Source organism: Dendrobates tinctorius, unplaced genomic scaffold (genome assembly GCF_039654945.1).
Source record: "Dendrobates tinctorius isolate UK_male_01 unplaced genomic scaffold, ASM3965494v1 ptg000251l, whole genome shotgun sequence".
NCBI lineage: Eukaryota > Metazoa > Chordata > Amphibia > Anura > Dendrobatidae > Dendrobates > Dendrobates tinctorius.
In genome coordinates this window covers 210,477-221,957 of record NW_027361918.1, presented here as the reverse complement: position 1 = coordinate 221,957, position 11,481 = coordinate 210,477, and the positions used below count along the sequence as shown (strand labels likewise).

General features: G+C 52.7%; 1 protein-coding gene across 1 annotated transcript in view; it reads left to right on the top strand.

The window, feature by feature from the left end:
- The first annotated feature begins 990 nt into the window (after positions 1 to 990).
- Positions 991 to 11,481, top strand: part of LOC141065429 (uncharacterized) — a 112,233-nt gene continuing 101,742 nt past the window's right edge. Inside the window, exon 1 of the mRNA XM_073557926.1 lies at positions 991 to 1,149. The gene's annotated coding sequence lies outside the window, so the exon portion shown is untranslated. The remainder of the gene's footprint in view (positions 1,150 to 11,481) is intronic.

Here is an 11,481-nt window from a genome sequence, read left to right as displayed (position 1 = left end):
CATAAAGTGTGTGAGGTAGTGATGGGTAGCTCCCGAAGGAGCCGGCTCTAAGAGCCGGCTCTTTATAGTGAATCATATGAGCCGGCTCCTGGCAGGGAGCCAATTGAAATTTAAACGGCTCTTTGCCAGTTCACGTTCCACAGTCAGCCCCTCTTGCCCCGCCCCTCCCGGCAGTAGTCACTCTGATCTTATCCAGGAGACTGAGGAAGAATGCGCCTCCTGCTGCCGCACACAGCACTGACAGCCCCCTCCAATCTGTGACAAGCATTCCTTGCCCTCTTGTGATTGTTTTTAAGTTAACACACACGCTGTTATTTTGGAAATGATCAGGGGTAAAGGGGTAGGCTCAATTCTTACCTTTCCCGGCTCCAGCGCTGCCTTTTCTCTTCTGCCTCAGGGGCCGGAGATGCGACCTGCGCACAGAACTCGTGATCGGCCTCCGCGCTGTCACCGCCCGACCCACAACGGCACAAAGTCCTGATCTACAGCCGCCTGGATGCGACATGTGACACTGCAGTTTTACTGTTTGCAGCAGCCCACAGCGAACTTGCGAAGTGTGAAGGGAGCTTTAAAATGTGGCACTGATAATTAGGGTCTTGTTGCTATTTTGCATGTTCATTTTGTGTTTGTTAAAGTTTTTACAGCAAATAATATAAAATCTGGTTATTCTGGAAACTATTCTGTTTTATGTCATAAATTGGCTCATGTGTAGATTTTTACTAAAAGGTATACAATCATGGGTTAACACATACCAGAAGTTGGCTTCAAATTTAAAGCCAAAGGTAATAGGAAATGAAGAGCCGTTTTCGGAGCCAAAAGAGCCGGCTCACCAAAAAAATCGCATTTTACCCATCACTAGTGTGAGGAGAAAGAGGCCGACAGGGGGCATAAGGGAGCAGGAGCACGGAGAGCAGTGTAGGGGGAGGAGCCGCTCCTGTCAGCGGCTCTCCCCTCCCCTCCCCTCATATCACGGAGAAGCTCCGCCCCTTTGCCGGGCACGTGTTACCGACGTCACTCAGGTCCTTGTTCGCCACTTTTCTTCGTTGCCCCGCCCCTTCTAGTCACATGCTGCTGACGTCACCAGCCTTCCTCCCGCTGTGGGCTGCGCTGGCTGCGGGCTCCGGTGTTCGGTGGCGGCTCCGCGGTGAGGTGAGGGCGGCGCACGCTTTTGTTATGGTGGGAGGAGCAGACCGGGATCTTCTGGATCTTTCCTCACGGGCGACGGTTCTCTGCGGTGACATCGGCCGAGAGTTCTGCAGGATCGCCCGATATTGGAGGCAGCCATGTGATCCCTGCAGCCAATCCGCGCGCTCCGAGGTCACGTGCTGTCATAGAGGCGCTGAGGAGGGTCAGGAAGGGTCTGTCATGCCGGAGACCCCTGTATACGGTGCGGCCGGAGACCCCTCTCCCCCCTGTATACGGTGCGGCCGGGGACCCCTGTATACGGTGCGGCCGGAGACCCCTGTATACGGTGCGGCCGGAGACCCCTGTATACGATGCGGCCGGAGACCCCTGTATACGGTGCGGCCGGAGACCCCTGTATACGATGCGGCCGGAGACCCCTGTATACGGTGCGGCCGGAGACCCCTGTATACGATGCGGCCGGAGACCCCTGTATACGGTGCGGCCGGAGACCCCTGTATACGATGCGGCCGGAGACCCCTGTATACGGTGCGGCCGGAGACCCCTGTATACGATGCGGCCGGAGACCCCTGTATACGATGCGGCCGGAGACCCCTGTATACGATGCGGCCGGAGACCCCTGTATACGGTGCGGCCGGAGACCCCTGTATACGATGCGGCCGGAGACCCCTGTATACGATGCGGCCGGAGACCCCTGTATACGATGCGGCCGGAGACCCCTGTATACGATGCGGCCGGAGACCCCTGTATACGGTGCGGCCGGAGACCCCTGTATACAGTGCGGCCGGAGACCCCTCTCCCCCCTGTATACGGTGCGGCCGGAGACCCCTCTCCCCCCTGTATACGGTGCGGCCGGAGACCCCTCTCTCCCCTGTATACGGTGCGGCCGGAGACCCCTGTATACGGTGCGGCCGGAGACCCCTGTATACGATGCGGCTGGAGACCCCTGTATACGGTGCGGCCGGAGACCCCTCTCCCCCCTGTATACGGTGCGGCCGGAGACCCCTCTCCCCCCTGTGTACGGTGCAGCCGGAGACCCCTGTATACGGTGCGGCCGGAGACCCCTCTCCCCCCTGTATATGGTGCGGCCGGGGACCCCTGTATACGGTGCGGCCGGAGACCCCTGTATACGGTGCGGCCGGAGACCCCTCTCCCCCCTGTATATGGTGCGGCCGGGGACCCCTGTATACGGTGCGGCCGGAGACCCCTCTCCCCCCTGTATACAGTGCGGCCGGAGACCCCCCTCTCCCCCCTGTGTACGGTGCGGCCGGAGACCCCTGTATACGGTGCGGCCGGAGACCCCTGTATACGGTGCGGCCGGAGACCCCTGTATACGGTGCGGCCGGAGACCCCTGTATACGGTGCGGCCGGAGACCCCTGTATACGGTGCGGCCGGAGACCCCTGTATACGGTGCGGCCGGAGACCCCTGTATACGGTGCGGCCGGAGACCCCTGTATACGGTGCGGCCGGAGACCCCTGTATACGGTGCGGCCGGAGACCCCTGTATACGGTGCGGCCGGAGACCCCTGTATACGGTGCGGCCGGAGACCCCTGTATACGGTGCGGCCGGAGACCCCTGTATACGGTGCGGCCGGAGACCCCTGTATACGGTGCGGCCGGAGACCCCTGTATACGGTGCGGCCGGAGACCCCTGTATACGGTGCGGCCGGAGACCCCTGTATACGGTGCGGCCGGAGACCCCTGTATACGGTGCGGCCGGAGACCCCTGTATACGGTGCGGCCGGAGACCCCTGTATACGGTGCGGCCGGAGACCCCTGTATACGGTGCGGCCGGAGACCCCTGTATACGGTGCGGCCGGAGACCCCTGTATACGGTGCGGCCGGAGACCCCTCTCTCCCCCCTGTATACGGTGCGGCCGGAGACCCCTGTATACGGTGCGGCCGGAGACCCCTCTCTCCCCCTGTATACGGTGCGGCCGGAGACCCCTCTCTCCCCCCTGTATAGGGTGCGGCCGGAGACCCCCCTCTCCCCCTTGTATAGGGTGCGGCCGGAGACCCCCCTCTCCCCCCTGTATACGGTGCTGCCGGAGACCCCCCTCTCCCCCCTGTGTACGGTGCGGCCGGAGACCCCTCTCTCCCCCCTGTGTACGGTGCGGCCGGAGACCCCTCTCTCCCCCCTGTGTACGGTGCGGCCGGAGACCCCTCTCTCCCCCCTGTGTACGGTGCGGCCGGAGACCCCTCTCTCCCCCCTGTGTACGGTGCGGCCGGAGACCCCTCTCTCCCCCCTGTGTACGGTGCGGCCGGAGACCCCTCTCTCCCCCCTGTGTACGGTGCGGCCGGAGACCCCTCTCTCCCCCCTGTGTACGGTGCGGCCGGAGACCCCTCTCTCCCCCCTGTGTACGGTGCGGCCGGAGACCCCTCTCTCCCCCCTGTGTACGGTGCGGCCGGAGACCCCTCTCTCCCCCCTGTGTACGGTGCGGCCGGAGACCCCCTCTCCCCCCTGTGTACGGTGCGGCCGGAGACCCCTGTATACGGTGCGGCCGGAGACCCCCCTCTCCCCCTTGTATACGGTGCGGCCGGAGACCCCCCTCTCCCCCTTGTATACGGTGCGGCCGGGGACCCCCCTCTCCCCCTTGTATACGGTGCGGCCGGGGACCCCTCTCTCCCCCCTGTATACGGTGCGGCCGGGGACCCCCCTCTCCCCCCTGTATACGGTGCGGCCGGAGACCCCTCTCCCCCCTGTATGCGGTGCGGCCGGAGACCCCTGTATGCGGTGCGGCCGGAGACCCCTCTCTCCCTGTATACGGTGCGGCCGGAGACCCCTCTCTCCCTGTATACGGTGCGGCCGGAGACCCCTCTCTCCCTGTATACGGTGCGGCCGGAGACCCCTCTCTCCCTGTATACGGTGCGGCCGGAGACCCCTCTCTCCCTGTATACGGTGCGGCCGGAGACCCCTCTCTCCCTGTATACGGTGCGGCCGGAGACCCCTCTCTCCCTGTATACGGTGCGGCCGGAGACCCCTCTCTCCCTGTATACGGTGCGGCCGGAGACCCCCCCGTCCCCCCCCCGTACACTGTGCGGCCGGAGACCCCTTTCTCCCCCCTGTATAGGGTGCGGCCGGAGACCCCTCTCTCCCTGTATACGGTGCGGCCGGAGACCCCTCTCTCCCTGTATACGGTGCGGCCGGAGACCCCTCTCTCCCTGTATACGGTGCGGTCGGAGACCCCTCTCTCCCTGTATACGGTGCGGCCGGAGACCCCTCTCTCCCTGTATACGGTGCGGCCGGAGACCCCTCTCTCCCTGTATACGGTGCGGCCGGAGACCCCTCTCTCCCTGTATACGGTGCGGCCGGAGACCCCTCTCTCCCTGTATACGGTGCGGCCGGAGACCCCTCTCTCCCTGTATACGGTGCGGCCGGAGACCCCTCTCTCCCTGTATACGGTGCGGCCGGAGACCCCCCGTCCCCCCCCCCGTACACTGTGCGGCCGGAGACCCCTCTCTCCCCCCTGTATAGGGTGCGGCCGGAGACCCCTCTCTCCCCCCTGTATAGGGTGCGGCCGGAGACCCCTCTCTCCCCCCTGTATAGGGTGCGGCCGGAGACCCCTCTCTCCCCCCTGTATAGGGTGCGGCCGGAGACCCCTCTCTCCCCCCTGTATACGGTGCGGCCGGAGACCCCTCTCTCCCCCCTGTATACGGTGCGGCCGGAGACCCCTCTTCCCCCCCCCCCCCCCTCCCTGGATACGGTGCGGCCGGAGACCCCTCTCCCCCCTGTATACGGTGCGGCCGGAGACCCCCCGTCCCCCCCCCGTACACTGTGCGGCCGGAGACCCCTTTCTCCCCCCCCCGTATACGGTGCGGCCGGAGACCCCTCTCCCCCCCCCCTGTATACGGTGCGGCCGGAGACCCCTCCCCCCCCCTGTATACGGTGCGGCCGGAGACCCCTCTCCCCCCCCCTGTATACGGTGCGGCCGGAGACCCCTCTCCCCCCCTGTATACGGTGCGGCCGGAGACCCCCCTCTCCCCCTTGTATACGGTGCGGCCGGAGACCCCTTTCCCCGCCTGTATACGGTGCGGCCGGAGACCCCTTTCCCCGCCTGTATACGGTGCGGCCGGAGACCCCTTTCCCCGCCTGTATACGGTGCGGCCGGAGACCCCTTTCCCCGCCTGTATACGGTGCGGCCGGAGACCCCTTTCCCCGCCTGTATACGGTGCGGCCGGAGACCCCTTTCCCCGCCTGTATACGGTGCGGCCGGAGACCCCTTTCCCCGCCTGTATACGGTGCGGCCGGAGACCCCTTTCCCCGCCTGTATACGGTGCGGCCGGAGACCCCTTTCCCCGCCTGTATACGGTGCGGCCGGAGACCCCTCTCCCCCCCCCCCCCCCCTGTATACGGTGCAGTCGGAGACCTTCTTCCCCATGTATACGGTGCGGCTGGCGACTCCATTCTCTGTAGACTGTACGTCCGGAGACCCCTCTCCCCCATGTATACGGTGCGGCAGGAGACCCCCTCTCCCCCATGTATATGGTGCGGTCGCAGACCCCCCCGTATACGGTGAAGCCGGAGACCCCCTCCCCCTGTATTCTGTGAGGCCTGAGACCCCTCTCCCCCTGTATGTGCTGTGGCCGGCTGGGATCTACTTCACATGGGGGCCACTACGACCACTGTATATTGGGGCACTGGGGCTGCTGTATATACAGCACATGGGGGGCACTGGGACTGCTGTGTGTACATCACATGGGGGGCACTGCTATTGCTGTATATACATTACATGGGGGCACTGCTATTGCTGTATATACATCACATGGGGGCACTGCTATTGCTGTATATACATCACGTGGGGGCACTGGGACTGCTGTATATACATCACGTGGGGGCACTGGGACTGCTGTATATACATCACGTGGGGGCACTGGGACTGCTGTAAATACGTCACATGGGGTCACGGGCTGCTGTACACTGTGTGCAGAATTATAAGGCAAATGAGTATTTTTATCACATCATCCTTTTTACACGTTGTCCTAATCCAAGCTAACTGCCAATTATGTAAATCATGTGATTTGCATCTCTGTAATGAGGATGGGTGTGGTCTAATGACATCAACACCCTATATAAGGTGTGTTTAATTGTTAGGCAACTTCCTTTCCTTTGGCAAAATGGGTCAGAAGAGAGATTTGACGGACTCTAAAAAGTCAAAAATTGTGTGATGTCTTGCAGAGGGATGCCGCAGTGTTGAAATTGCCAAACTTTTGAAGCGTGATGATCACCAAACAATTAAGCGTTTCATGGCAAATAGCCAACAGGGTAGCAAGAAGCGTGTTGATAAAAAAAATTAGAATTTATTAAAAATCCTAAAATTATGATTCTTATGTTAATAATTACAACCTGATCTGTCCTAAGTTTATAAATATACTTTTTTGAGCAAAAATTATATTATAGAAGTATTGTGGAGGATAACATGAGAAGAAAATCTCTGTTTATATATTCTGTTATATCATGTATTGTAAAATATTTGTAAAATATATGGAAAAATTACTGCTAGCGTATTAGCTTTTGTTAGGGTTAACACTTGTTTTTAAATAGTTAATCTTATAGGTGGATGCTCACAAGTGTGATCTATTAACGCTTAATCAACTATAGCACCACCTATCTTAGGATCTTTTCCTTCTTATATCCCAGAAAAATAGCAATGTGTATTATGGCAATGATAAAGGTTTAGCCGAAACACGTCTTGCCGTGCGCTTTACAGCAGTAATTTTTCCTATCTCTGCCTATATCTATAATATGCTGCTATGGATAAATATTTTTTAATCTACGTTTGAAATAAAGAAAAAGATTTTTTATGTACTTCAAACTTGGCTTGCTGGATTCATCTCCTTTTCGCATGTTGATAAAAAAAGGCGCAAAATAACTGCCCATGAATTGAGGAAAATCAAGCGTGATGCTGCCAAGATGCCATTTGCCACCAGTTTTGCCATATTTCAGAGCTGCAACGTTACTGGAGTATCAAAAAGCACAAGGTGTGCCATACTCAGGGACATGGCCAAGGTAAGGAAGGCTGAAAAATGACCACCTTTGAATAAGAAACATAAGATAAAACGTCAAGACTGGGCCAAGAAATATCTTAAGACTGATTTTTCTAAGGTTTTATGGACTGATGAAATGAGTGACTCTTGATGGGCCCGAGGCTGGATCAGTAAAGGCCAGAGAGCTCCACTCCGACGCCAGCAAGGTGGAGGTGGGGTACTGGTATGGGCTGGTATCATCAAAGATGAACTTGTGGGAGCTTTTCGGGTTGAGGATGGAGTGAAGCTCAACTCCCAGACCTACTGCCAGTTTCGGGAAGACACCTTCTTCAAGCAGTGGTCTGGGAAGAAGTCGGTATCGTTCAAGAAAAACATGATTTTCATGCAGAACAATGCTCCATCACCTGCATCCAAATACTCCACAGTGTGGCTGGCCAGTAAAGGTCTAAAAGAAGAAAAAATAATGACATGGCCCCCTTGTTCACCTGATCTGAACCCCATAGAGAACCTGTGGTCCCTCATAAAATGTGAGATCTACAGGGAGGGAAAACAGTACACCTCTCGGAACGGTGTCAGGGAGGCTGTGGTGGCTGCGGCACGCAATGCTGATCGTAAACAGATCAAGCAACTGACAGAATCTATGGATGGAAGGAAGGTGAGTGTCATCGTAAAGAAAGGTGAAAGCTATATTGGTCACTGATTTTTGAAATGTTTATTTCCACATTTTGTGTTATATTGGTTTACCTGATGAAAATAAACAAGTGAGATGGGTATATATATATATTTGGTTTTTATTAAGTTGCCTAATAATTCTGCACGTAATAGTTACCTGCACAAACAGATATCCTCCTAAGATAGCCAAAAATAAAAAAAACACTCCAACTATCAAAAATATTAAGCTTTGATATTTATCAGTCTTTTGTGTTATGAATGAGTCACCGTAGGAGGCAAAAGCAGAAATACAAGCTAAGTCCAGAAAACCAGAGAAGTTGGCAACTATCAGATTGCAGACCCCTGAACCTATCAACACAACTAGCAGTAGCCGTGGGGGGTTCCTACGATGCCCTAGACCCCTCGATCACAGCCGGAGAAATACATAGGCCGAAAGAAAGGGGAAATCTAAACTGCCCCAGAGCAGACCCCAAAGCAATAGGCAGCCCCCAACATATAATGACGGTGAAGCAAGATGAAAACACTGACAGAAAGATAGACTGAGCAAAGACGGGGCCCAAAACTACCTAGATAGGAAAGGACAGGAAGGCTGCTGTCTGCAATCTGCCAAAACCCTATCAAAGACATAAGCCAACAAGCTGATATGAAAAAGGCCCTGAAGCAGCTAGGCTTCAAAAACTAAATCAGCACTCAGGTATTTTCAGAAGACAGAGCTAAATGAATTCAGCACACCCCAGCAGGGAATGGCAGAAATCCAGAAAAACAAAACAAAGTCAAAGCACAAAAGCAAAAGGCCGAGCAGCAAACTTAGCTTTAGAGGAGCAGGAATTCAGACTGGTCTCCAAGGATCCCACAGAGAAATCACCCGCAGGGCAGAAGGGCGTCGGCAGCCTTATATCCAGTCCGTAACTCCACTCAGCCAGTCATCACACTCCTTACACTTGTAAGGAGAGCTTTAAACTAGAACAACATGGGAAGGGAAGCAAAAGACTAGAAAAAGCCATACACCTGACAAATGCTATTGAGAACTCTGCTATTAGAAGTGGAAAGGAAGAACAGGAAGAACAAAGACAAAAGAATCTAATTAATAAAAATATTGGAAAAAGAAACCAATCACAAACTAAAATGTTTCTATACTAATGCACAAAGCATGGGCAACAAACAAGGAGAATTGGAACTACTAACACAGGAAAAGAAATATGATGTAATTGGAATCACTGAAACTTGGTGGGACAATACACATGATTGGAATACAAGACTAGAAGGTTACAACTTATTTGCAAGAAACAGACTTGATAAACGAGGAGGGGGTGTCGCATTGTATGTTAGAAACGCGTATATCTGCACAGAGATTGAAGCTTCAGAGACTGGGAGTTCTGTGGAAACTGTTTGGGTAAGAATACAAGGACAGAACAATGGAAAGGACACCATTGTAGGCATTTACTACAGGCCACCTGTGCAAGCTGAAGATATGGATGAACTCTTTATGCATCAAATGGCCAAGTTCTCCCAAAAATATGACATAGTTGTCATGGGAGATTTCAACTATCCAGACATTTGTTGGGAATCTCTCTCAGGCAAAACTAACAGGTCAAGGAAATTCTTATCCTCTCTTGCTGACAACTTTATCTTCCAAAAGGTAGGGGAGAAAACAAGGGGAACTGCTACCTTGGATCTAATCCTTATAAACAGGGAGGAAATGGTTGAGGAGGTAAAAGTGGCTGGGACCCTAGGAGGTAGCGACCATGCTATTTTAGAATTTTGGATAACTAGAGGAGGAAGACCTGTGAAGACTCAGACGTCAAGGTTAGATTTCAGAACGGCAGATTTTAAGGGATTCAGAAAGAGAATTGGAGGGATCCAATGGCTGGATATCCTTAAAGACAAAAATGTACAGGAAGGATGGGAAATCTTGAAAAATGAAATTCTCAAAGCACAGTTGTTAACAATTCCGAAAAGAGGGAAGAATAGGAAGCATTTAAGGAAGCCAGGATGGATGAACACAGAACTTAAGCACATGCTAAAAAGGAAGAAAAAAATGTTTATAAAATGGAAAGAGGGAGGCATATCTAAAGAAGAATATAATGCTGTCTGCAGAACCTGCAGGGCACAAATCAGATTATCTAAAGCTGACAATGAATTGAGGCTTGCAAGAGATGTCAAAAGCAATAATAAAGGATTTTGGGGATATGTCAAAAGTAAAAGAAAAGTCAAAGATGCTATAGGATTTTTACAGGATGAAAATGATGAAATGGTAAGACAGGATGTTGAGAAGGCCGAACTTTTAAATTCCTATTTTGCATCTGTTTTCTCTCAGAAAGGAAATGTGACATCAACTGTTCTTCACTGTCCTATTAAGGGAATAGAAGAATCCAGGATATCTATAAACAGAAAGATAGTGAGGAAACACTTAGCTAACCTAAATGAATTCAAGTCTCCAGGTCCAGATGAATTACACCCCAGAGTACTGAAGGAGATAGCAGAAGAAATTTTTGAACCCCTCTCCATAATATTTGAAAATTCTTGGAGAACAGGAGAAGTCCCAGAAGACTGGAGAAGAGCAAATGTTGTTCCTATCTTCAAAAAGGGGAAGAAGGTGGACCCAGGCAACTATAGGCCAGTGAGTCTGACTTCTATACCAGGAAAGATCTTTGAACAAATTATTAAACAACATGTATGTCAGTACCTGGATAAGAATGAAGTGATTAAACAGAGTCAGCATGGGTTTGTAACTAATAAGTCATGTCAGACTAACTTAATTTCCTTCTATGACGGCATCACTGATTGGGTGGATCAAGGAAATGCTGTAGATATAGTATATCTTGACTTCAGCAAAGCATTTGACAAAGTATCTCATACAATCCTTATTGAAAAAATGACTAAGTATGGAATGGACAAGGCAACTGTTAGGTGGATTCATAACTGGCTTAGTGATCGGACCCAAAGAGTGGTCGTAAATGGCTGCACATCCAGTTGGAAGAATGTCTCAAGTGGGGTACCACAGGGCTCTGTCCTGGGCCCTTTATTGTTCAACATCTTTATCAACGATTTAGATGAAGGAATTGAGGGTAAACTGATTAAATTTGCTGATGACACAAAGCTAGGAGGGATAGCTAATACTAGAGAAGAGAGAGAGAGGATTCAAAAAGATATAAATAAACTGGAGAAGTGGGCAGCAACTAACAGAATGGTTTTTAACAGGGAAAAATGCAAAGTACTACATCTGGGCAATAAAAATGAAAAAAGCATATACAGAATGGGAGGAATAGGCCTAAGCAACAGCACATGTGAAAAAGACTTGGGTATACTAATAGATCACAAACTGAATATGAGTCAACAGTGTGATGCAGCAGCAAAAAAAGCAAATGCAATTCTAGGATGTATTAACAGAAGCATACAGTCTAGATCACGTGAAGTCATTATTTCCCTCTACTCCTCTTTGGTCAGACCTCATCTGGAATATTGTGTCCAGTTTTGGGCACCACATTTTAAAAAAGACATCAACAAACTGGAGCAAGTTCAGAAAAGAGCAACCAGAATGGTGACCGGTCTGCAAACCCTGTCTTATGAGGAAAGGTTGCAGGATTTGGGATTGTTTAGTTTGCAAAAGAGAAGACTGAGAGGAGACTTAATAGCTGTCTACAAATATCTCAAGGGCTGTCACATTGTAGAAGGATCAT